Genomic DNA, 27,440 nt, shown 5'->3' on the forward strand with positions numbered 1-27,440 from the left:
ATGAAGGTAAAGAGACAATAAAAATGAACAAATTAAGAGATTATAAACCTATAGTAGCAATTGGTAAGTATCATTGAGGAAGTAACAACTGGTGAAGATGTGAATGAAGTGATATGTATTCACACAGATCTCCTCATACAAATGCTTTAGGCATAAGGAGCAACTATTCTAAAGATCCAATAACTGGAATTTGATTACATATTTTGAAGATGAACAAAGAAGAGAAAAATGAATGAGAGATAGGGAGCAATAAGTAAAGTCTGAAGTTGTAAAGACCTTTATCATTTATGGTACATGTCATGGCATACTTTTCTGTATTCATTATTTCTTATCTCTTTCTGGAGTTTGAATCACATGTATTGAACTACTTGATATTGCCTAATAAGTTCTTGAAACTGTTCTTTTTTGAATTGTTTTTCTTCCTCAATTTTTTTAACTTTGCTCATTTTTATATGATTCTATTTATCTTAGTTCAAGTACAATTATTGTTTCTTATACAATCCATATGCTTATGTAGTATATGCATCTTTTTGTTTTTCATTTCCAGTATTGTAGTTTTGTTTTACAATTTATATTTCTTTGCAGAAATGCTTCATATAATCTACTCATTGTTGCCATGTTTTCCTTTGATTTCTAGAATATACTTATAGTAGCGACACTAATATCTTTGTCTCTTAATTTCACTATTTCAGTTATCTTTCAATTTTCTATTACTGACACATCTTTTTGACATGGATCACATTTTTCTGAATTTCTGTGTATATAGTTGTTTTGTTTTCACACTTAGAAACTGTGGATAATATATTGCAAATATGCTGCATTATATTAACTTGTCCCACAAAGAATGATAAGGTACTCAACTTTGATATTATTTGGCTTAATTTTATGTTTTTATACTGCAAAATTTCTAGTACTATGTGTATCAAACTACAAACTCTTGTGAAGTACACAATACCTGAATTTCTGGTCAGTTTCTTCTCCCAGTTGTTTATTTCTTTTCTTTCTTTCTTTTTTTTTAATCTGATAGAATCAATGGTGTCTTATCAACTCATGCAGAGTTTCATATGCCAGCTTAAGTTTTGCAAAGCATATGTTAGAACTCACCCCTTATTTATTTTTCCCCCAAAGAATGAACCCCTTTCCTTTTGTTCACTCTCCTATGGATTCAAATGTATTTTAAAGTTCTTCAAAGTATATATTTTATATCTATTTGAGGGTAAGATTTATAATACCTAAGACCTATAGAACTGAAATCAAAATCATGAAAAAAATTAAAAGATGAGTTATTGAAAATTTGAAACACCAATAAAAGAAACATCCTTAGAGAAAGATGCTTAGTATGTTACAGAGAAGGTATGAAATTAATACCTATTTTAGTCATATTTAAATAACAGAAATCATAGATTGGTTTAAAGAAAGGCAGAAAGATATTTAAACCTTCATAGAAGAATGAAAGAATAACTATAAGTAAACAAATTATAGTAGTTTTAATACAACAAATAATGAGAACATTTTTAATAGAAGTTACTTAAATTTCCATTGTAACTGTACTGATGATAGGAAACAATAGGGTTTTATTGCAAAGACCTCTCTTGGGAATAAAGAGGAAAAAAAATAACCATGCAGTTTTATTATACAGAAGGATATAAAGTTTCAAAATTTTATTTGAGTAATCACATGATTTATATAATATGACTAAAAATATTACTAATTTTTAAATTAATTTCTCTCTACAATAATTTTCTGAAAATAAATTTTTATTTTATTGTACATATATTTTCTACATGAAATATACTATGAGTCAGCATTTTATTTGGCCTACAGTTTTACAATTTATATTTCTTTGCAGAAATTCTTATAATCTTTTTGTGGATAGTCCACATGCATACAGATCCCAGACACATGTGATAAAAAATTTACTGTTACTTTGTATTCAAAGTAATAGCTTGCTTTTTTCTAAATATATTACTACATGAGTTTCAGTATCCAATTTCTAGCTTATGCTCAAGGGAGAAATGCTTCACCTATGCAATACCCTCTTGGTAAACCCATCTGTGAAGGCTCCTTTTGGTCAACTGAAGTAATGGATTTACTGAACATTATTTAATTCTTTTTCTCTTGTTTTCCTCACAATCAATAATTTTATTAAGAGTTTTGAATTATAATTATTTATTTTTCATTGAAAATATACATAATTTTCATTAGGAATGGGGAAAAATAAAGAATATAATGGCTTATGTCTACTAGCACAGGTATAACAGTTATTAATTCATCATTTTACAAAAAAAATCAGAAGAAAAAGAGTACAGGACATTAGAGGACTAGCTTATATTGGTCTTACGCTAATATGATCTAATTATTGGCCATATCATATATATTGAGCTCTTCCCAAAACCCTTTATTCTCTCAATCTCTGTACCCATATTTGTTTATCTTGACTTGAAAATAAAATTAACATAAGAACAAATTGTCATAATGAATTTAAAATCTATCTATATATTTTGTGTTATGTAAATGTTACATATGTGCAAAATATAATGAAATAAAGCAACACATAAGTATACCATGTAATATAAATATTATAAAAATTCAGTGTTTAAATCATGCATTTTGCTAATTAAGACATGCAAACTACATTATCTGTTGATATTTCTTTCTAACCTGAAATTATTCAATTTACTCTTTGCATACCACTTAACTTTGAATGGTATATTGTTATATCTTTACTTTTGCCTCTTGAATCTTAACTATATTAAAATCAGCTCAATTGTCATTTCATTTTGGAATTCTTCCTATTTTTCCTTTGTTCTCTCATTTTCTGTTACCTAATTATATGCATTTGGATTGTTGATTTATTCCTTATATTGACAATTATGAGACATTACTAATCAGATGCTTTTATTAAACTTTTGTGTATTGTAGTAAAGCAGACATTATTTTTCATTGCACTCCATAATTTACATAATTAAAGAACAAAAGCATATATTTGATAATTAATATTATTTAATGTGAAAACAGATATTACCCAATATAAAATATGTTCAATTGTAGCACAAAATATCTCCATTTACATACTGCAATACATTAGATAATGAAAGAAAAACACATGATTCTCTCTGCTTCACACGAAAAATGTTTATATAAGTTGGATGGCATCAATTTTTTTCATAAAGATCTAGAAGATTCTAAGATAATAAGACAAAATGGAGCAAATTCTATTCCATGCATGCAAGATTATGACAAAACTAGCCCCAATATTATGTATAACTATAAAGAACTAATAAAAATGTAAAAAATAAAAATCAGAATACATAATGGAAAAAAATATTAGCCACCCATTCCTCCAACAAGGGATTGATATTTCAAATGTATAAAGAACTTAAAAAGCTTTATAACAAAAAACTAAATAATCCAATCAGTGAATGCTCTAAAGAACTAAACAAATATTTCTCAAAGGAAGAAATACAAAAGGCCAACAAATACATGAAAAAATGTTCAGCATCCCCATCAAGCAGGGAAATGCAAATCAAATCTGCATTGACATTTCATCTCACCCAGAATGACAATCATGAATAAAAATAATTATGAAAGCTGGTAAGGATATGGGGTCAAGTATACTCATATATTGGTGGGACTGAAAATTTTCATAACGCCTTTCGAAAGTAGTATGGAGTTTTCTCAAAAGACTAGAAATGGAACCACAACATGACCCAGCTATCCCACTCCTTGGTATTTATCCAAAAAAACAAAAACAAAAAACTAGAATTAGCATACTACAGTGAACCAGACAAATCAATGTTATAGCAGCATAATTCACAATAACCAAGTTATGGAACAAGACTGGGTAGGTACCTGTCAATAGCTGAATGGATCAAGAAAACATGGTATATACACAGTGGAGTCTTACTCAGACACAAAGAGGAATCAAATTGTAGCATTTGCTGGAAAATGGATTTAGCTGGAGAATATCATGCTAAGTGAAATCAGCCAGACTCAGAAAATCAAAGAACAAATGTTTACTCTCACATGTGGAAGCTATAGCAAAATAAGGAAAAAGGTGGGGAAGTGAGCCCTTTAATATAGAAAGAAAATCAATGGAAGAGGAAGTGGATAGAGAGGATGGGAAGAGACACAGAAAAAGGGAGGAACTATGGAATGAAATTGACTAAATTATGCTATATACATAAATGAATGACAACAGTGAATTTCACTTTTATGTATATCTATAAGGCATCAATTTAAAAAAAAACAATAAAAAAGAAATACATAGTAGAAAGACCAACAGAGTAGAGAAAGGGGAACAGTAGGATGGAAGAAGGGTGGGAAAGAAGAGGTACTGGGAATTGAAAAGAGCAAATTATATTTTACACATGTATAATTATGTCAAATTAAGTCACAATATTATTTATAACTACAATGCACTAATAAAAATATGTGAAAATAAAAAAAAATCAAAAAACATGCTACTGTGTTGATGGTGATAAATCGTTTCCCTCGCCAATATACATTGATATATGTATATATATATATATAATATATCAATTATCCTGTTATATATATAACTGGAAGGTTATAAGATCTACCAAAATTTTTATTGGAAAATATATAATAAAATTTTATGCTGAGCCTTGATTTTGTATGTTAAAATTCAATCTGGAAGAACATTTTTATAACCCTAATTTCTAACTTGTATAAAACAAAATTTCTTGGTGAGGTAAACCTGCACTGATACAATATTGATGTTGCAAAACATTTTGTGATTTGTTATAGTGAAGTGAAGCTGATCTATTAAGGTGATCTTGTGTTTACCTTGTGAATGGGGTTTTCACTGTCAGATCTCTTCCCATAGTGTGAAAGGAAACAGAACAAGTTGGTGATGCTAAGGTTAACTTCATTGTGCATTAGTTTTAGATGAAAAAATGACCACATATCAAACTGATTTCCCCATAGACTACAGCTACTAATTTTGTACAGCATACAAAAATCAACTACAGCATACAAAATCAACTTCCTATGGGTTATTGAAGACTGGACAATGTCAGACTTTGAAGCAAACAAATGTCACACAGTCAGTTCCTAGTTTGCGACTTCGACCTATAGGTGACTGGTATTTTGACAGTGGATCGGGGCAGCCACCATTCTGATAGGAATTCCACTATTCTGACTAGAGAAAGGGAGAATGAGATTGGAGATTCAGAGGCTCCAGAGAGTGAAGAGCCAAAAATATCAAAGAATGGAAACCCCCAAATCCGTTTCTTAAGTTCCTAATCTCTGGTAAATGCCTGAAACATCATAAACAGTATAAATGGAAAAGTAGCTAATAGAGGAGATTTAAAGAACAGAGTTGAAGTCTGAGTCTCTACACAGTACAGCTGTGAATCTGAAGCTTGAGAATGACCAAGTTAACCACCTGTGTAAACAAATAATCTTCAGAATAATACAACAGAATCCAGATAATTCACAAGTAATATCTAAAACATCCATGATATAATGTGAATATTATCAGACTATGAAGAACCAGGAAATGTAAGTCAAACAGTAATAAGCAAAATAATCAATAGATATTAATCTCAAAATACTCAAATATTTGATTTCATAGATAAGAGCTTTACATCCACTATTTTGCACATGGTCCATAAAGTAAAGGGTAATAAACTTTTAATGAATAAAAAACTAAAAAATCTCAATAAGAAAAATATTATGAATGTGTCTGTGACTTTGAGGTAGATAAATACAAATCAGTCATCCCATAGAAGAGAGAAAATAAAATATTGAACCAAGTTTCAGTGACACGTGATCCAATTTAGAAAGCAGTAGCATGAAGAAATATGGGGGTAAGAAGGTGAAGGGAGTATATGGCAGAGAAATATACTTGAAGACCCAAAAGCAAAGAAGTTCCTAAGTTCCATCAAAAACATAAATTTTCAGATTTGAGAAGCTGTGATTTTCCCCATAAGATATTAGAAATCACTACCTAGGCATTTCACAGTCGAATTGCCAAAAGCTAACTAACCAAGTAAAAATCTTCAGATTAGCCAGAGAAATGAGAAGCATTACAAACACAGGTAAAAATATTTGAAAGTTTGTGGACTTCGTTCCAGAAACCAAGAAGGCCCATATATTGTGCACTAATATTTTTATATAGTTGTAGGAAAGCAAAACAATGCAAACAAAAAATCAAAAACCAATAAACTATATTTTATTCCTCACAAAAATGCCTTCAAGTTTTAAGTTGAATATTTTTTAAAATCTTAATGACTTTGCTTCAGTAGATGGGAATCACAAAACACAGTGAAGGAAGTTCTTTGGGTGGAAGGAAAAAAGAGACAAAGTTACATCTTCTGAAAAAAGTGAAGAATCTCATAAAATTGAAATATATTTGTTAAAAATATAAAATAATTTTGTCTTTCTTTTTTAAAAATACACATGGAAAAAATTTGAAAGTTTTTTTATTTTAAAATGTATATAGAGGAAGATATACAAGCAGAAATTATACAATGCTAGACAATAAATGTGCATATTAATTGCAGGGTTTGTATATGTTATTTGAAGTTGTATGATGCTATCCATGAATGCATTCTAAAACACTAGGCACGTGTAATTTACTATCAATATAGTCCCTAATGTAATACAAATTGAGCTAAGAAACTCTTGTATATGTTAATATGTAATTTTCAAATATACAAAAATATATCAGAAAGAAGGAAGAGAGAGGGTTAAAAATGGTGAAAGGGAAGGAACCATATCAAGCTTAAAGCAAATTATAAAAGATAAACCCAAATCCAGCAATATTAACAATTATATTAAACGATAATGGCCTAATGTTATAATTTATGGGCAGATTTTAGAAGACTGGAAGAAAAAGCAATATCCAATTATGTAAAGTCTGAAAAAAACAATTTGAATACAAAAAACAACCAATTTGAAATAGATGGCTGAAAAACATGTATCTTATAAATGACATTTTATGTATCCAAGGAATACAAAACTTATGTTCAAAAAAGGCTTGTGCACAAATATCCATGGCAACTTTATTCACAATAGTCAACACTAGACATAACTTCTATGCCAAACCACACATAAATGGATCAGCATACTGCAATTTATCTATAAAATGGAAATCTCAGCAATAAAACAACAAAAAACTGTGCTCCATGCATCAAAGTAGATGCAACTCAAAAACTTACACTAAAAGAAAGATACCAGAAATTAAATAGTACATTTTATATTATCCTATTTTTAACAAATGCAAATTCCACTCTGCTACCAACATGTGGACATTTTATACCTGGAATCAGGGATGGAAAAACAAATTAATTCTCATGTTCAACAATAATTTCTAGAATAAATTAAAATGATTTATAACTTGAATATGTTATTAAATTTTGTGAAAATGTACAACTGTTAAAAATTATTGAGTTATATATTTCAAGTAATGACTTTTTGTTTTTATTTAGGTAAGCTACTCCTCAACATATTTTATATATATATATATATATATATATATATATATATATGTTATATTAGGAATATAGAGGGAATTGTATTAGTACCCATTTCTTTTACAGGTAACACATCAAAATTAATTGGTTGTGTTGTAACCAAATAAAACTAATTAATGTATTTGGAGTACTGCATATACTCATAGATACCACGTTGATAAACTTTCCCAAATGATATATTTTTACATACACTCTATCCATATCATTTCCTGCCATTCCAATGAAGGTGACTGTATAATTCTGTACAGCAATAAATCAAGTAACAAAATGATAAATATAGCCATGATGTAGTTTGATAAATTTTTCAAAAGAGTTAATCAAAATTAAAGACAGAAATAATTGTTTGGTCAATTAATAGGAATTTCAACAAAATATAAAATATTTCACAAAGTTTAAGGACTTGAGGGCATTTTAATGCAAGTTATTAAATTGTTTTGGAAGTTACAAGTAGACCAAAGCAGGAGAATTTTATAACTAAAAAATTCTGATAGTATAATTGGAATTTTTAAGCATAAGATTAAAGTAAGTGCTGTTTTACAGGAACTATTCAATTGGAAAATACTACAATCATATACAGATAGAAAACATTCCAGCAATTTATCAACAAATATCCTGAGCTGACTATGAGATTAAATAAACGAACATAATGTAACAGGTTGGAGACAAGCCATCAGGAAAGGAAACTTGCTAACTGAAGCTGAAATTAATGCCATTAAACATGATGTTGCAGAAGATTTAAGATTTAAGCAAATAACATATGAAAGCTTCCTGCTGTGGATATATCAGAAGATGGAGATTAAATGAATAGGAAAAAATAGGTGAACAAAGAACTTGAACTGTGTGTGAATAAAGAATATGGTGCCTCTACTTTTATTTTTTGAACAACAGAAAACCCTTTTCTCCAAGACCTGTGGTCTTGTAGAGTTCAAAGGTAATTGATAAAAAGCAAAAGTAATGAAGTTTAATGGTCCTATTATATCCTTGAATCTAGCACCCTTCCTATCAGCATAGGAAGACTTTTACAAGGTCTTAGAAATGCTAACACTGAGATTGCTTTTGATTTCTTCTCTGTTCCAAACTCTCTGACCTCCAAGTGGCTAACAATTTCCAAAGTGAACACACACACTGCAACACACACAGAGAGAAAATCAGTTACCTGAATTTGTTCTTTGAGAGAGAAATGATTATTTTTTGTCTATTATTCTCAGGAAAAATAGTATCAGTATACAGACTGTTTTAAATGGAAATAATCCATACTTATTGGTACAACTTGTTATTTAAAATATCCATAATTGTCAACCTTCAAACATTTCATATATTCATTCTGACATAAATAAAATTTTAATTACTGACTATAGAAATATCATTCATTAGTGTAGTGAATAAAAAACTTACAGAGGACACATAATATTTGAAATTCTCCTGGACACTGGCATACAACTGAGTATAAGACAAGCTGTTCCAAGCTCAAATTGAGATGACAGAAAGTGAAAAAAACAAATAACACTGGTGTATAATATGTATTTTCAACATTAACTCCTTAGAGGGCCCTTTTCTGACTAAGCTCAAAGAAAGACCAGCCCCAAAAGTCACAATTATTTTATCACACTTTTTATTTATATTTTTGCCTAACTCATTATATATTAGACCCCAGTTGATTGCTTTAGTTGACTACTTGAACTCCTGGAAGTTCATCCCTCTCTTGTGAATTATCAAAGCAACAAGCTTAATTACTTAAACTATGATAATGTAAAGAAGAGGTTAAATTGGAGAAAGTGTTAGTTCCATTTCTCCTGACTCCTCCCCACTCCTCTTGCCCTTCACCCTAAACAGGTGGAGGATCCTGTGTTTAGCACAGAAGCAGAAGTTAGGTCACTGCCAGGGAGCCCCCGGCAAAGGGGTTTGCAGTTGCATGCAGCCTGAGATGGAAAATGGGGTAAATAGCAAGAGCAAGGGGAGGAGAGCTAAGTAAGGAGAAATACATAATACTAGAGTGGAGAAAAATGTCTTCAGTTGCCAATCTTTTTCCAATAAGGCAATGTCAGCAAAGGCACTTGAGGAAGATTTTTGCCTAAGGATCCAGATTAAGGACCTCCAGATGCAACATACCTAGACTTAGAATTCAAATACTTTAGAGGATGATCAGCAAGAGGGTCCCAGATCCTTGACTGAAATGCCCCTTGAAGTCTACCATTCAATGACGGCATAGAATGTCTGGTTATCAGGAGCAGAGGTGTGAAGTCTGCTATATGACGCATTTGTAATTGCCTATGGTCAGTACTGAAAATCACACTGGTAGCATTTGAGAAGCTAGTGGAATGTATTTATTATATTTCCTCATTGGCTATTACTTCTATTTTGAGAAATCTGTTGTATTTTAGTAGAATTTAAAATTATTTTTACCTCATATTATATTGTTCTTTGTTTGCTTAATCATTAAATCTATATTCTTCCAAAAATACATAAAGTATCACATGTGAGAAATAAATAGAAGAAACATTCTATATAATAAAGTAAAAATAAGTGAAAATTAAGTAACACCTAAAAAGACGGATAACTTTATTCAAACTTACTGAAAATTACTTTTTTTTTTATTGTAATCAAACACTTGCATTTTCCTTTAATTTGATCTTGAGGTGTATGTCTGGAGAGTGACTATATATTCTAGACCTGCCTTGATGGTATCCAGAGGGGGTCATCATGGATATTTACAGTGTGACTTCATGGAATACTTTATTGTTGCTGACAGTCTAATGCCTAAGTGTCTGATCTGTTACCAGTGTTGCTCTTACAGAAACTTGTTTATCCTAGAGGAACTCCTTGTGGCTCTTTCTAGCTGTGTCCAGGTTTTCCCTACCACGATAGTCACTGTCTAGGAGACTCTTGACTAGGAGTGTTAGGTTTGGGTGCAACAGTTAAGTGAGACACAGAGACAAGATATATAAATCAACAGAAACAGTGTCTTATTACTTACATGTCCCAGAGAGACCAGGACAGCATGACTTGAAGGGTCAATGGGAAGCAGGGAGCTGTCCAGGAAACACTCTCGATCAGCACATGAGGGGCAATAAAAAGAAAATAGACAGAGAATCTTGGCTGAAACCTTTATTGGGGTCTGGCACATTCGTTACCTAAGCAGGTTTCTCACATGCATATTCTACGTTATATCTTTTATTTATTTATTTTTTTCTAGATGATTTTGAAACATTAACTTGGGTACACATAAAATTACTCTAATTGAAATTTTTAAAAAACTTAATTGTACACACAGTGTTTTAAAGGCAATAGTTAAATGTATATTACTTAAAAACACAGTATACTTAAAGTTACATACTTATAAAATCAGAAGGGGCATAACATCACCCCCAGACCTTCCCTGACCACGAGCATTCTTTTCATTATTTTTAAAGCCTGGTGGGGCTAATGTATTTTCTGTGTTCTTTAGTGCATAGGCTTTTGATGATAGTATAAAAATGACCCTACCACATGGTCCTCTGTACTGTTCCACATGTTGTTTCTATTATGTATATGATTTTAAATGTCTTGTGATCTTCTTTAAAATATGTTTAAAAATCGTAAATTCTATGTTTCTGGTTTCTTTTTAAATTTTTTAAAATTTTGATTCATTGTACACAAATGCAGTACAACTATCATTTCTCTGGTTGTACATGAAGTAGAGTCATACCATTTGTGTATTCATACATGTACATAGGGTAATGATGTTTGTCTCTTCAAAACAAGCAAGCTCAAGTTATGTGGAGGCAAACTGTGACTAACAGAGGGTCATTGTAGCACATCTGCATTATTTATAAGGGTTGTGGGGGTCTGTGGGGTGAGTCAAGTAGGTCGTACACAACTATACCATTAAGAGGTGGCTACCTGCAGATGGTTGAATATAAAGAAGACATCTGAATGGACCAACTCCCAGATAGAGGTAGAAATGGAAACTGTATCAAGGGTAGCTAAGCCATACTTCTGGTATGAAGAAACCTAAACTAATACTCAAAATTAATATCAAGGCAACACAAAATTATAAGAATTCAATGTAGTACCATTCCATAAGAGTAGTTTACTCTTAAAATAAAAAGTCTTCAGATTAGTGGAAAGAAATTCAGTTTTATAAATCAAACTTTCATTTAAGGCTGATTTATTCTTCAGTGGTCTACAAATATCTAAAAAAAAAAAAAATGGACAATGATTATACCCTGATAACTATTCACAGTTGCTTGTGGCAAATTCCCTTAGAGTTGTATTTAACATAAGGCTTCAATATTTGTTAAAACAATTTGACAAATAATAGATCATTATTCTACTAGGTTAATATATGATTCTACTCATAGACATCTTAAGTTTCTAGGTTTGTGACTTTACTAAAGTGTCTGAAAACAGATATTTTGACATTTTTATTTGAGCATTTTCAAGAATGTTCCTCAATTTCAACCTAAGAATGTTATGAACATTAAATTATAAATTATCCATAAATTATTTGTTATGACCTAAATATATTTTTAAAATATGTAGGTGGACTTAAATATCATCAACTTAATTAATATAGCACTGTTTTATTCTGAATAGGTTAGTTCACTCTCTAAATCTCTCCATGGAGTCAGTCATTAGAAACTCCTCACAGTCATATTTCAGTAAAATAGAATTTTTAATCAAATACTGAATCTAAATTCTCAATGTTTTAAAATGAATTTTAATTTCAGAAACTTGAAAGAGTGATTAAAAGATAGCCTCTGTATACACTTTCTGTTTTAAAGTTTCCTAAGTGCACATTATCATAACTGGGCCTTAGCACAGAAGTGATACTTCAGCTTTATATTTTCTGTAATAATATAACAATAACTGGTATAATAAATTTGATCAATGTTAACTATGCAATTGGAGTAATTGATGCAATTTTATTGTATTTTGTTGTTAGTGCAGTAATATTTTTAAATAGAATATTTTTTAAAAGAAATTTGTTCATAACAAATTAAATAAATTTATTATTTATGCAAATATTGATGATGATTTTTAGCTTTAGAACATTTGGCATCACCCTCACACAACTGCCCTTAAGAGATGCTAAAATCAACCCTTATTATTTTGTTCTGCTATCTTTCATCTGGGTCATTTTTCATTCATATTTGTTAGTATTCTCTTACTTAGTGTATGCCCTTTTACCTTAAAATGAAAACGTTGCTTGAAAATGAAAAAAATGAAAGTATAAAAATGAATTGTGGCTATTCCCTATAAAATGACCTAGTTTCCAAAATAATTACAAACTGTACATTGATTGGTTCTATTTCTCCAACTTCATTATAATTACAAAATTTGAGAATTGGAGAAGACATCTTACATGTCACTCTGAATTTCCTAGATTGCTCTTCACTTCGGTACTTTAGACTCAAACCTATGTCTGTCATGCCAGTTCTTTGATGATTTGGTGAAATAGACCCTTATATTACCTCAAAAAAATCCCATTTAATCACTTCCTTTGCCTTTTCTTCAACAGAAGAGACCATTAGTCTAAGAGTAACTAGGTATTGCTGTATACAGCAATAGTGATTTAATTGTTTAAGTAAACTGCCTGAAATCACAATATAATTACTACAATAAAAAATTATATATCATCATTCTCTTGACTCAAATTTTAAAATATATTGAAATTGTTACTTCATGTGTTAAATTAGAACATGTGACAACTCTTTCCTGAAAATTTTATTTCAATTTAATTGTTCACAAGTATATACTCATTAAAATACAAATGTAAAGTAGCACACTCCTGAAGATACAGATAATGCTAAATTATCTTAAAAATATATTTTCCTTTAAATTTGATCACACCAAAATTCAGGTTGAAACTGAATCCTCCATGTAACGTGTTTAAGGGATTAGGCTTTTATAAACTGATTAGGTCACAAGGGCTCCATATTCTTCCATGGGATTAGTATGTTACAAAATCCCTTAAGGTAACCAGCTAGCCCTTTTGTCCTTCTGCCTCTTGCATGTGAGATTGCAGTGACAATGCACCATCTTGGAGATAGCAAGCAACTCTCAGCAGATGGTGAACTTGGGATCACCTTGAGCATGAACTTCCAAGCATCCTGATCTGAGAAAAATTTCAGTTTGTTATAAATTACCCAGTGTCAAGTATTTTATCATAGCAGCACAATGGATGAAGACATACAGCATTGTTGTGAGAGACTGCTTCCAACAATGAGAGAGCTTCTTTACAACACTTTGCAAAGAAGAATGAGAAAAAATAGATTTGAAGACATCACTGAACTTCCAAAGAAATACCCATGAATTTAAATCACTGAAGTGAGAGGAAGTCTAAACCTTTGAGTGACTAAAACATCTCTTCTCTTATTCATAAATTTAATGATTAGAAAGAAGCTAGAAAGTGGCAGGATGAAAGGGCAAAAAACTGACCAGAGCTTTTCTCAGTCATGATCTTGGGTACATATTCAAGTTCAGGACTGATGAGGATTAGAGGATCTATTAAACATCTAAAGCTTTCAGTGGAGCCTCAAGCCTAAGAGTAGTTCTATATGCTAGAATTAAAGTTCATCAAAAGGAGAATTAAATAAATCAGCCAACATAAAGATCTAAGCTTAGCTTTCAGTCACAAGCCTTAGTGTGTTAAAGTTTCACCTCCTGTTGTAATCACTTGCTGGAAGAAAAGTAAATCCTCTAGATAGAAAATTATGTCATTGGGAGTCTCAGATTATCTTACAAAAATCTTTATGTACATTATAACTAGTAGTCTACTAAAAATAGCTAGGAATGGAATCAACCAAAACCAAAATAACTTTCCAAAACTGAGACCCATAAAGATGATATAGACAGATAAACCAAAAGAATCTTCTCAATGTGTTTACCAGACAGATATGGAGTACACAACATATGTGAAAAATACATTAATGAAGAATTTTGGCAGGCTACAGCAAACTCTGAAATAAATACCATGTGAACTATCAAAAGAAAAATATAAAATTGGTAAATCACAAGGCCTGGATTTAATAGCAAACTGGAACAAAAATATGGTGAGAAAAAAATATATTTGTAAGCACCAAAGGACAAAATGATAAAGAATACAGAAAATAGTATAAGATACAAGGAATATGGAAGAAATATTGAAGCACACCAGTGAGCAGGAATAATAAAACAGGAAAGAAAAGCAACATAGCAAGACCCTGTCTCTACATAAAATACATAAAATACAAAATGGTTGGGGATGTGGCTCAGTGGTGAAGAGCAGTTGGGTACATTTTCAGGTTAAAAAAAAATAGAATTTATTTTAAGTAAAAAAGGTACTAAGAAAGTCAAAAGTACTCTTGGATATGAGAAAATAATTTCAAATTGTTCAATTCCATTCCTTCAAATTTATTATAAAAACATATCCCAATAAAAATAAATAAATAATTGGAATACATTTAGAAAAGAGAATATCTAACTGAACAATCAGTATATTAAAGGAGAAATATAAACTAAAATCATAATAAGATAAATATTTCACAAGCACCAGAGAGACTACTATTTGGCAAAGAATGAAAAAAAAAATAAAAAAGCAATGAACCTGTAAAGTAGAAATGCTCACACTACCAGTTGGAATATAAATTGACATTTCCTACTAAAATTGAACATTTGCATATTCTATTTCCAATCAGTTTCATTCATAGACATGTCTATGACAGTAATATGTGCCTATGTGTCCCCCAAAATATACGAGTATATTCTTGGCACATTTATTTATTTATCTATCTATTTATTTATTTATTTATTTTGCAGTACTGGGGATTAAACCCAGGGCCTTGTGCTTGACAGGCAAGCACTCTACAAAGTGAGCTATCTCCCCAGCCCACCTTTATTTTATTTTTTTTTTTATTTATTTTTTTTTTTTAGGCATAGCAGTTTATTTGTCTTTACGTACATATCACATTGTCCCACGCCTTCATACCTTAATTCTAGATACTTCCTATATCTAGAATTCTTTTTCTTTTTCTTTTTTTTTTTTTAATTTTATTGTAAACAAATGAGAACATGTTGCCTCTCTGTTTGTACATGGTGCAAAGGCATACCATTTGTGTAATCATAAATCCACATACAATAATGTTGTTTGATTCATTCTGTTATTTTTTCCCCTTCCCCCTACCCTTCCCACCCCTCTTTACCCTCTATACAGTACTTTCTTCCTCCATACTTGCCCCCCTCCCTAACCCTAACTCTAACCCTAACACTAACCCTTCCCTCCTCCCCATTATGTGTCATCCTCCACTTATTAGCGATATCATTCGTCCCTTGTCTTTTTGAGATTGGCTTATCTCACTTAGCATGATATTCTCCAATTTCATCCATTTGCCTGCAAATGTCATAATTTTGTCATTCTTTATGGCTGAGTAATATTCCATTGTGTATATATACCACAGTTTCTTTATCCACTCGTCAATTGAAGGGCATCTAGGTTGGTTCCATAGTCTGGCTATTGTGAATTGAGCAGCTATGAACATTGATGTGGCTGTATCTCTGTAGTATGCTGATTTTAGATCCTTTGGGTATAGGCCAAGGAGTGTGATAGCTGGGTCAAATGGAGGGTCCATTCCACGTTTTCTAAGGAATCTCCACACTACTTTCCAGAGTGGCTGCACTAATTTGCAGCACCACCAGCAATGTATGAGTGTACCTTTCTCCCCACATCCTCGCCAACACCTGTTGCTTGTATTTTTGATAATCGCCATTCTAATTGGGGTGAGATGGAATCTTAGGGTGGTTTTGATTTGCATTTCTCTTATTACTAGAGATGTTGAACATTTTTTCATATGTTTATTGATTGCTTGTACATCTTCTTCTGTGAAGTGTCTGTTCATTTCCTTAGCCCATTTGTCGATTGGATTATTTGTATTCTTGGTGTAGAGTTTTTTGAGTTCTTTATAGATTCTGGAGATTAGTGCTCTATCTGAAGTATAATTGGCAAAGATATTCTCCCACTCTGTAGGCTCTTTCTTCACATTACTGATAGTTTCCTTTGCTGAGAGAAAGCTTTTTAGTTTGAATCTATCCCAGTTATTGATTCTTGCTTTTATTTCTTGTGCTATGGGAGTCCTGTTGAGGAAGTCTGGTCCTAGGCCGACATGTTGAAGATCGGGACCTACTTTTTCTTCTATAATCTGCAGAGTCTCAGGTCTGATTCCAAGGTCCTTAATCCATTTTGAGTTGAGTTTTGTGCAGGGTGAGAGATATGGGTTTAGTTTCATTCTGTTGCATATGGATTTCCAATTCTCCCAGCACCATTTGTTGAAGAGGCTATCTTTTCTCCATTGCATATTTTTGGCGCCTTTGTCTAGTATTAGAAAGTTGTATTTATTTGGGTTTGTGTCCGTGTCCTCTATTCTGTACCATTGATCCACCTGTCTATTTTGGTACCAGTACCATGCCGTCTTTGTAACTATTGCTTTGTAATAAAGTTGAAGTTCGGGTATTGCGATACCCCCTGCTTCATTTTTCCTGCGAAGGATTGCTTTAGCTATTCTGGGTTTCTTAGTCTTCCAGATGAATTTCATGATTGCTTGCTCTATTTCTGTAAGGTACGTCATTGGGATTTTAATTGGGATTGCATTGAATCTGTATAGCACTTTTGGTAGTATGGCCATTTTGACAATATTAATTCGGCCTATCCAAGAACATGGGAGATCTTTCCATCTTCTAAGGTTTTCTTCGATTTCTTTCTTTAGTGTTCTGTAGTTCTCATTGTAGAGGTCTTTTACCTCTTTTGTGAGATTGATCCCCAAGTATTTTATTTTTTTCGATGCTATGGTGAATGGGGTAGTTTTCATAATTTCTCTTTCTGAGGATTCCTCATTTATGTATAAAAATGCATTGGATTTATGAGCATTGATCTTGTAACCTGCCACTTTACTGAATTCACTTATGAGTTCTAACAGTTTTCTGGTGGAATTTCCTGGTTCCTCTAAGTATATAATCATATCATCTGCAAATAGGGATAGTTTGAGTTCTTCTTTTCCTATTCGTATTCCTTTAATTTCCTTGGTCTGTCTAATTGCTCTGGCTAGAGTCTCAAGAACGATATTGAATAGGAGTGGTGAAAGAGGGCATCCCTGTCTTGTTCCAGTTTTTAGGGGGAATGCTTTCAGTTTTTCACCGTTTAGAATGATATTAGCCATGGGCTTAGCATAGATGGCCTTTACAATGTTAAGGAATGTTCCCACTATCCCTATTTTTTCTAGAGTTTTGAGCATGAAGGGGTGCTGTATTTTATCAAATGCTTTTTCTGCATCTATTGAAATATTCATGTGGTTCTTGACTTTAAGTCTATTGATATGGTGAATTACATTTATTGATTTCCTGATGTTGAACCAACCTTGCATCCCTGGGATAAAACCCACTTGATCGTGGTGCACTATCTTTTTAATATATTTTTGTATGCGATTTGCTAAAATTTTATTGAGAATTTTTGCGTCAATGTTCATTAATGATATCGGTCTGAAATTTTCTTTCCTCGATTTATCTCTGTCTGGCTTGGGTATCAGGGTAATATTGGTTTCATAGAATGAGTTTGGGAGGGTACTCTCCTCTTCTATTTCATGGAATACTTTGAGAAGTATTGGAATGAGCTCTTCTTTAAAGATTTTGTAGAACTCGGCTGAGAACCCGTCTGGTCCTGGACTTTTCTTTGTTGGTAAGCTTTTGATGACCTCTTCTACTTCATTACTTGACATTGATCTATTTAAATTTTGTATGTCCTCCTCGTTCAATTTAGGCAATTCATATGTCTCTAGAAACCTGTTGATGTCTTCGAAATTTTCTATTTGGTTAGAATATAGATTTTCAAAATAGCTTCTAATTATGTTTTGTATTTCAATCGTGTCTGTTGTGATATTTCCTTGTTCATTCCGAATTTTGGTGATTTGGGTTTTCTCTCGTCTTCTCTTTGTTAGAGTGGCTAAGGGTTTATCAATTTTGTTTATTTTTTCAAAGAACCAACTATTTATTTTGTCAATTTTTTGTATAGTTTCTTTTGTTTCAATTTCGTTGATTTCAGCTCTGAGTTTAACTATTTCCTGTCTTCTCCTACTTTTGGTGTTGGTCTGTTCTTCTTTTTCTAGGGCTTTGAGCTGAAGTGTTAGGTTGTTTATTTGTTGATTTTTACTTCTTTTATTGAATGCGCTCCATGAAATAAATTTTCCTCTAAGTACTGCTTTCATAGTGTCCCAAAGATTTTGATATGATGTTTCTTTGTTCTCATTTACCTCTAGGAATTTTTTAATTTCCTTCCTAATATCTTCTGTTATCCATTCATCATGTAATAGCATATTGTTTAATCTCCAGGTGTTGGAGTAGCTTCTGTTTTTTACTCTTTCATTTATTTCTAACTTCAAACCATTATGATCTGATAGAATACAAGGTAGTGTCTCTATCTTCTTGTATTTGCTTACATTAGCTTTGTGGCATAATATATGGTCTATTTTAGAGAAGGATCCATGTGCTGCTGAGAAGAAAGTGTATTCGCTCTTGGTTGGATGGTATATTCTATAAATGTCCGTTAAGTCTAAATTATTGATTGTGTTATTGAGATCTATGGTTTCTTTGTTCAATTTTTGTTTGGAAGATCTGTCCAGTGGTGAGAGAGGCGTGTTAAAATCACCTAGTATTATTGTGTTATGGTCTATTTGGTTTCTGAAATTGAGAAGGATTTGTTTGACATACATGGATGAGCCACTGTTTGGGGCATAGATGTTTATGATTGTTATGTCTTGCTGATTTATGGTTCCCTTAAGCAGTATGTAATGTCCTTTCTTTATCCCTTTTGACTAGTTTTGACTTGAAGTCCACCTTATCTGAAATGAGGATGGATACCCCAGCTTTTTTGCTGAGTCCATGTGCATGGTATGTTTTCCCCCATCCTTTCACCTTTAGTCTATGTGTATCTCTTTCTACGAGGTGAGTCTCTTGCAGGCAACATATTGTTGGATCTTTCTTTTTGATCCAATCTGCCAGTCTATGTCTTTTGATTGATGAGTTCAGGCCATTAATATTCAGGGTTATTATTGAGATATGATTAGTATTCCCGGTCATTTGGTTCATTTTATTTATTTATTTATTTATTTATTTATTTATTTATTTATTTATTTTGAGACGACTTGGTTCTTCCTTTATTTGACAATTCCTTTAGGATGGTTCCTCCCATTGCTGATTTGTTTCTTTGTTTTTCATCTCTTCCTCATGGAATATTTTGCTGAGAATGTTCTGTAATGCTGGCTTTCTTTTTGTAAATTCTTTTAGCTTTTGTTTATCATGGAAGGATTTTATTTCATCATCAAATTTGAAGGTAAGTTTTGCTGGGTATAAGATTCTTGGTTGGCATCCATTTTCTTTCAGGGCTTGAAAAATGTTGTTCCAGGCCCTTCTAGCTTTTAGGGTCTGGATTGAAAAATCTGCTGATATCCGTATTGGTTTCCCCCTGAATGTAATTTGATTCCTCTCTCTTGCGGCCTTTAAAATTCTGTCTTTATTTTGTATGTTGGGCATTTTCATTATAATGTGCCTTGGTGTGGGTCTGTTGTAATTTTGTATATTTGGAGTCCTATAAGCCTCTTGTACTTGATCTTCCATTTCATTCTTCAGATTTGGGAAATTTTCTGATAGTATTTCATTGAATAGATTGTTCATTCCTTTGGTCTGTTTCTCTAAGCCTTCCTCAATTCCAATAATTCTCAAATTTGGTCTCTTCATGATATCCCATAGTTCTTGGAGATTCTGTTCATGATTTCTTACCATCTTCTCTGTTTGTTCAACTTTGTTTTCAAGGTTAAATATTTTATCTTCAATGTCTGATGTTCTGTCTTCCAGGTGTTCTATTCTATTGGTTATGCTTTCTATGGAGTTCTTAATTTGGTTTATTGTTTCCTTCATTTCAAGGATTTCTGTTTGTTTTTTTTTCAATATCTCTAACTCTTTATTGAAGTGATCTTTTGCTTCCTGTATTTGCTCTTTTAACTGTCGATTGGTGCGATCATTCAGTGCCTGCATTTGCTCTTGCATCTCGTCATTTGCTTCCCTGAGCATTTTAATTATGTACATTCTGAACTCCCTTTCTGTCATTTCTTCTGCCATGCTGTCGTTGGGTTTCATTGATGTAACATCTAGATTTGTTTGCAGCATTTTCTTTCCTTGTTTTCTCATATTGTTCAGGTATCAGTTGACCGCTGTGATATTGCAGATTTCCTCTATTGTCTTATAATATCCCTGAAGATTTCTATTATATCCCCTCTTAGTCTTCAGTAGCCTGAAATCTTGGAGGAAGTTGATAATGCAGTGCTCCACAAGGGAGCTGACTCCCTAGGGGTGGTGGCCTTCTGGTGGGGTATATTCCCTGCTAGTGGGCAGAGGTACCTTCACTTGCTGATGAATGGTCATCCAGAAGGGAAGTAGGTTGTGGGCTGATGCAAGACCAGTTTGGGCCTGTGTCTCTGATTTTACGGTCCTTTTGGGAGAACCTCACCCAACAGGGAGGAGTCACCCGGTGGGGAGGTCTCGCTGGTCGGTTTTCCTCCCAGAGGTTCCGTTCAATTCACAACTACCGCCTGGGCTGGGCAGCCTTCTTCTGCAACGTTCCCAGGGACCCGGACCTACCTCCTGGGCCTGGAAGCCTCACCCTTCACAAACGAATCTCCTTCGGCTGCCTCTCCTCAGAGAAGCTTCCTGCAGTCCTGGAGCCTTCGCTCCGCCCCTCAGTTTGTCTGTGGGCCCCTTCCACCAAGAAGCCGTCTAGGACCCTGCTCTGCACTTTTCACCTGGCTATGCGGCCCCTCCTCTGAGCAGCCACCTGGAGCCCCTTACAATCGCTCCGAGTCCCAGTGACCCGCCACACGCCTTTTCCTCTGGCAGCCACCTGTTGTTCCGTGCCGTCGCTCTAAGACCAAGTGACCCACCACGCACCACTTTCTCCACCAGGCAGTCACCCAGAGATCTGGTGCGTCACGAGTCCCAAGAACTCACTGTGCACCTTCTTGTCCCGACTGCCTCCCGTAGCCCTGGTGCAGTCACTTCGAGCCCAAGCACCCCGCCGCGCTCCTCCTCCTTCTCCAGACAACCCCCTATGTTCAGGAGCGGATGCTCTGGGACCAAACCACTCACCACGCTGTTCCACCGGATAGCCGCCCAGAGCCCTGGCGCAGCTGCTCCAATTCCAAGCGACGTGCCGAGCCCGTATTTCTCCTTCTCCTCTGGGCAGCCCCCTGTGTTCAGGGGTGGTCACGTTCAGTCCAAACAGCTCACCAAGCACCTTCTCCTTTGGGCAGCCTCCCAGAGCGCGGGTGGGTTGCGCCGAGTCCAAGCACTGTGGTGAACAGCCACCTCTCCAATGCTCCCAGCTGTGTGCGATCACTGCTCCGGTGGGGGGAGGGGTGCCTCGCCAGCAGTTCTACTTTGCAAAGATCCCTGCTTTCGGGGCTACCGCCCTGTCCGGGGGCTACCGCCCCGTCCGCCTGCCCAGTGGGAAACACTCACCCGGCTGCTTTGAGCTGGTCCCAAGTCTCTCAATATCTCCTTTTCTTGAGTCCTGCGTCCACGCTGCTCCTCCGGATAGCCGCCCGGAGCCCTGGCGCAGCTGATCCAATTCCAAGCGACGTGCCGAGCCCGTATTTCTCCTTCTCCTCTGGGCGGCCCCCTCTTCAATGCTCCCAGCTGACTGTGATCACTGCTCCGGCGGTGGGAGGGGCACCTCGCCGGCAGTTCTACTTTGCAAAGGTCCCTGCTTTTGGGGCTATCGCCCCGTCCAGGACTCCTGCCCCGTCCGGGATGCCTGCCCAGTGGGAGATTCTCGCCCGGCTGCTTTGAGTTGGTCCCAAGGCTCTCTATATCTCCTCTTCTTGAGTCCTGAGTCCTGGAGCAACAGGAAACGCAGCCACCCTCTAGTCCGCCATCTTGAATCCCCCCCACCTTTATTTTTAATAATCAAAAAATGGAAGCCACATTAATGTTCAGAAACATAATAGTAAATATAAAATTGTACAACATTCAAGGAATAGAATACTATATGACAATGAAAATAACTGAATTATGAGAATGAGCAAAATGTGTTTCATTGAAAACAAAATGTATTTATCAAGTAGAAAGCTGAATGGAAGAAGAATGACAAAAAAATTCATGCTTTGAATTCCAATTTTATCCCATGTAAATGTCATAGCAATGGTTTTCTTGTACAGGACAATTTGATACTGACTGAGGTTTTAGAATGGGGCAATGCTAGTTGTTGATAATTTCCTATTTCTTAACCTAGATGGTGATTACACAGATCTATTCAATGTTTGGTAATTCTTTTGCCTGTAATTTTAGGATTAATCTTTTTTTTTTTCTTAGATTCATTGACTCTTCCAGCATTTACTCCCTTAAAAGCACCTTAGCAGGTGTGTTCTATTATACTTGTTCTTGGACTTTCCCTCACCTTCTTCTTGATGATCTATTTTGTACTTTCCTATGTTGAATCCTGTGTTTTTCTAGATCCCATGCCTTCCACTCCCTTTATAAAAACATACATTTTCTGGTAGCATCCTGTAATTTAGTACACAGAATATGAATTTTGTAAAGAGTCTTAAACTATATTTACTCAAATTAACCAGTACCAAGTAAAGGTATACTCTATTTGCTTTTCAGTGTCACTCTTGCTGTTGAGAAATCAGATGTCTCCAAAACTCAAAATACCATTTCAATATACTCCTCATTTTGGTTTCCATCACTGAATCGTTATAAAATTTATTCTTAGTGTTCTTGACTAAATTATATCATTTTCATTGGTTCTTTATTGTGTTTATTGCTCAAAGGAATAATAAGAAAACTCCTCCTTTTAACTCACATGAAATAAATTGGCGTCATTTCTTCATTAATGTGTTCACCTCAATTTCTTACCTTTATCATTCTGAATGATTTACATTTTATGATATTGAATATTCTAGACCAAATTTATCCTCTGAGAGGGTTCTTCCCAAATTATGCATTTTTTATTTTCACTTTTAATTGGCACACAACAACTGTGAAGGTTTATGGGGTAAAATTTAATAATTCAATACACATGCAGTGTGAAATGATCAACTCAGGATAATTAGTATGTTCACAATTTTATAATATCTTCATGCTAGAAACCTTACACTTCTCCTTTTGTAACTTTTCAGGAAATTAAAGGTGTTAGTGCTTTTATAAATTCTAATTTCCATACTGTTATGTAGAATAGAACTTATTCCTCTTAGCTCTACAAAAGGGTGTTTATTTATCAAATAATAAATGTTGAAAATTCTATCAAATGAATGTTTTTTGGCTTGCATTTATAATTTAACTGATACATAAAAATACTAGTCAACCATTAAAAATGAAGTAAAATTCTTTCATTTGTGGCAACATAGAGGAAATTTGAATTGTTAAGTGGAACAAGCCAGCCACAAAAAGACTAGTATGCTGAATGATGAGATTATATGTGATGTTTAAAAGAGCTGATCTCATAGAAGTTGAGAGTAGAATGGTGGTCCCCACAGATTGGTGTGAGTAGAGGGACAAAGGACTGGATTACTAAATTGTAGTTAGGAATAAATAGCTCTGGTGTAAGTAAGAGTAAGTAGAGTGATTATAGATAAAAATTATCTACTGTACATCTGAAAAATGCAAAAGAAAATATTTTGATCATCTGTAGTATAAAAAAGCTATAGCTGTTTGTGGAGGCAGACATGTTTAGCTTGAATTAAAATTGAAAAATATCTTTATATAATAAAATATTACATGGTACCTCATTAATAGGTACAATTTTCATTTTCATGTATTTGTACATCTATTTTTTTCTTTTTTATTTCTCAGAGATTTTACTTTAGCTTTTGGCCTGTCCACTGACTGCTCCTGCCAATCACTGCCACCCCATGTACTTAATACATAGGCACTCAGAAATCTGAAAAACTATGATATATATATAGGATGCTTATATGATAGCAGCATCTTATACCTAAAATAGTGAATTTTGGAAAGTTTAAAAATTATATATGAAGAAATTTATTATAAAATATCTTTATATCCACCTATTAATTAAGGACTTACACAAATTCTTGATTGGCTTTGACCATTTATTCATTTATTCATATTCACAGAATATATAAACATCAGCATTTTATTTGCAGGTATTTTATCTTAGCCAGTCAGATCCCTCAGACATAAATCCTCAGATAACATACCTTGGTTGGTATTGTTCTTTGTATGTATTAGACATTATCCAAAACGCTCCTGCAATTACTGCCCCAATTACCTGATAACTTTTACAGTGATATATCTTAAAAGTATTATCTAAGTGTTGTTTTCAGTTCTTTTCCTCCTATTCTCTACTGATATAGGCATGTTGAAACAGTCCACCATGAAAGAGTTCTTTCTAAAATAACAAATGACTTACACACCAGTGAGTCTTACAAAGCCTTCAAAGAGCAGGTGATTTTCTTTTTATATATATTGTGATCATAGAGAAAAACGTCTGAATGAATCCACACAAATTAATGCAGGAAACCACCATACAAACATATAAAAATAGAAAAATATATATATGGCTGTTTGTGTATGTATATGTGCATATAGGTTTTCTTTACATGAATATAATAAAACATTAAAAATAAATGTTATATATGAAACTGTATTCAAAAGTACAACAAGACATTAGCAAATGAAGTGGGGAGACATAAGTAGGACACAAAAATTAATAAATATATTTGAATTCAGCAATACAAGAAAAATTAAACGTGAGTTACTATAGTAATGTAAATTTGTATATAAACCTGCTAAATAAAAAAACATGAAAATTTTAATATAACTTAGCAAGCTTGGAGAAATCACATTTCTTACCTTGAAGCTTTCTGCTAAGCAGCAAACAATCTGAATGTTATTGTTAAGCCTAGAATAAAACAAAATTATTTGAAGTTAGTCTATAACATTGTACTGTCATTTCCAGTCAGTTTAAGACACGAAAGAATAATATATGTAAGGAAAAGTTTAAACATTTATTATTTGTGATGTGTTATTTTTATAATTGATAATATTAAAAAGAAGAAATTGACAAATCACTTGAATTAACCAATTTTGTGAAAGGTAAATGCCTTTCCCAAGATCCAAGATCAATGTTAAAATTCATTTCCACATCCAAATGTTACAGAAAATTCCAATTTTCTCTAATTAATTATCCCTTATCATCTTCCTAGATACATACACTAATTTTATTGTTGCAGCTTTCCACTATGGTTTAAAGAGATAATTTAAGTTCTATTTGTAGCTAGTTGTAGCCACGTGGCAAATTTCTGACTAATGAGCTGTGAAAAGATTAGTGGGTGATTTCAGGAAGACTCTTTAAATAGAGAACATATGCTTTTAATGTCTTGAATGCCCACTGCCTGCACTGCAAAAGCAATGACCAAAATCCGTAGAAACCATATTTTCTTTTTGGTATCCTTGTTAATTAGAATCACAAATAGGTAGAAAAATGAGGCAGAACAATTCAGGCAGGATTTCTGTTGAATTCTTAGAAATGTCAATGAGGGACTATCAACCTGTGAAATTCTTTGCAAGCAAAAAATATGAAACAGTTTAATTTTGTAAGCCACTAATTTTCTCAATCTTGGTATTGCACTTCTGAATTTAATAAATAAAGTCAGCATAATAAAATTATAAATATTTCATAGTAGAAATTTATATAATAAGATGAGAACTGAGGATAGAATTCAGGTAATTTGTCTATTTGTTTATATAACTTATACGATTTCTTTTCCATTTTCAGAGATCATTTGGTGTTGGTTTTCCATACTGTATATTTGTTAAACTTATTGAGAGACTAAAATTTTCTGAATTTAACAGTGCTTGTCATCCAAAGTCTGACATTATTAGTAGTATATTCTCTATTCTATCTTGCAGAAAAATCTACAATCTCTGCTTTTCATTATGGTTTCTAGTGGAACTAGATAGGCTTAATGGCCTATATCCTCTTACTAACCTTTCAATATAATACCTGTTCTATGAGAACAGAAATAACATCCACTAAAGGATAGCGCATCTTGGAAAGCAAGGTCCTCCAGTCCTCCAGTTACTGAAGTGTGCTGAGCAAAAAGGTGTTAATTGATAACTCTAAGAATATGAGTTATTGCATCCTCTTCTACATAATCCAATGGGACTAGCGTATGTTAACAGGGAAAGGAGAAGGAAAAGGGTGTGAAACGGTAAAGAGTAACCCTAGAAACATCCTACCCACACAGTTGATCCAATCAATCTTGACCTAAATCATTTGAGAGGTGAATTTTTCCTCTATAATTCTCTAACATCTAAATATATATGTGCAAGATGAGTTTTAGAAAACTAGGGCTAGAACCCTCACAGAATGTCCTATTGGAAAATATTTTTCTATGCTACAAATTGCTAATAAACTTACTTTCTTATGAAATTTCTCAAATAGCAAACAAAAGTTAAATTTGCATACATTGCATTTACTAAAAGTTATATAAATGTCATATAATGTTATTTAACATTAAATTCAAACATGAGAGAGTGCAATCAATTTTAGAAAACTTAAACTTTTTAATCAACAATCTGGAAACAGCATTTTTAATTGTAATTACTATTAGAATGCTATTGTAAAACATGTTATCTCTGACACAAAAATACTTTTTGCTATCTGTGAAATTGTGTTAGATATTTTCTTCTCTATAATACAAATAATTGCATCTCTATGTATTCTTTTATCAAAAATTGAAAATTATTGATTAAAATGACTTTTTCAAATAACTTTTTCAAAGAAATAAAAATTAATGTTACACAGAACAAACAATAACTTTGGAATTGTCAATAAAATGACATAAGATTGGTAAAGAAATAGTATGATAACTTTGAAATACCGCCTGTTGCTGTAGAAACAAATACAGAAGAAAT

Source organism: Sciurus vulgaris, assembly GCF_902686455.1.
Source record: "Sciurus vulgaris genome assembly, chromosome: 4".
Classification (NCBI taxonomy): domain Eukaryota; kingdom Metazoa; phylum Chordata; class Mammalia; order Rodentia; family Sciuridae; genus Sciurus; species Sciurus vulgaris.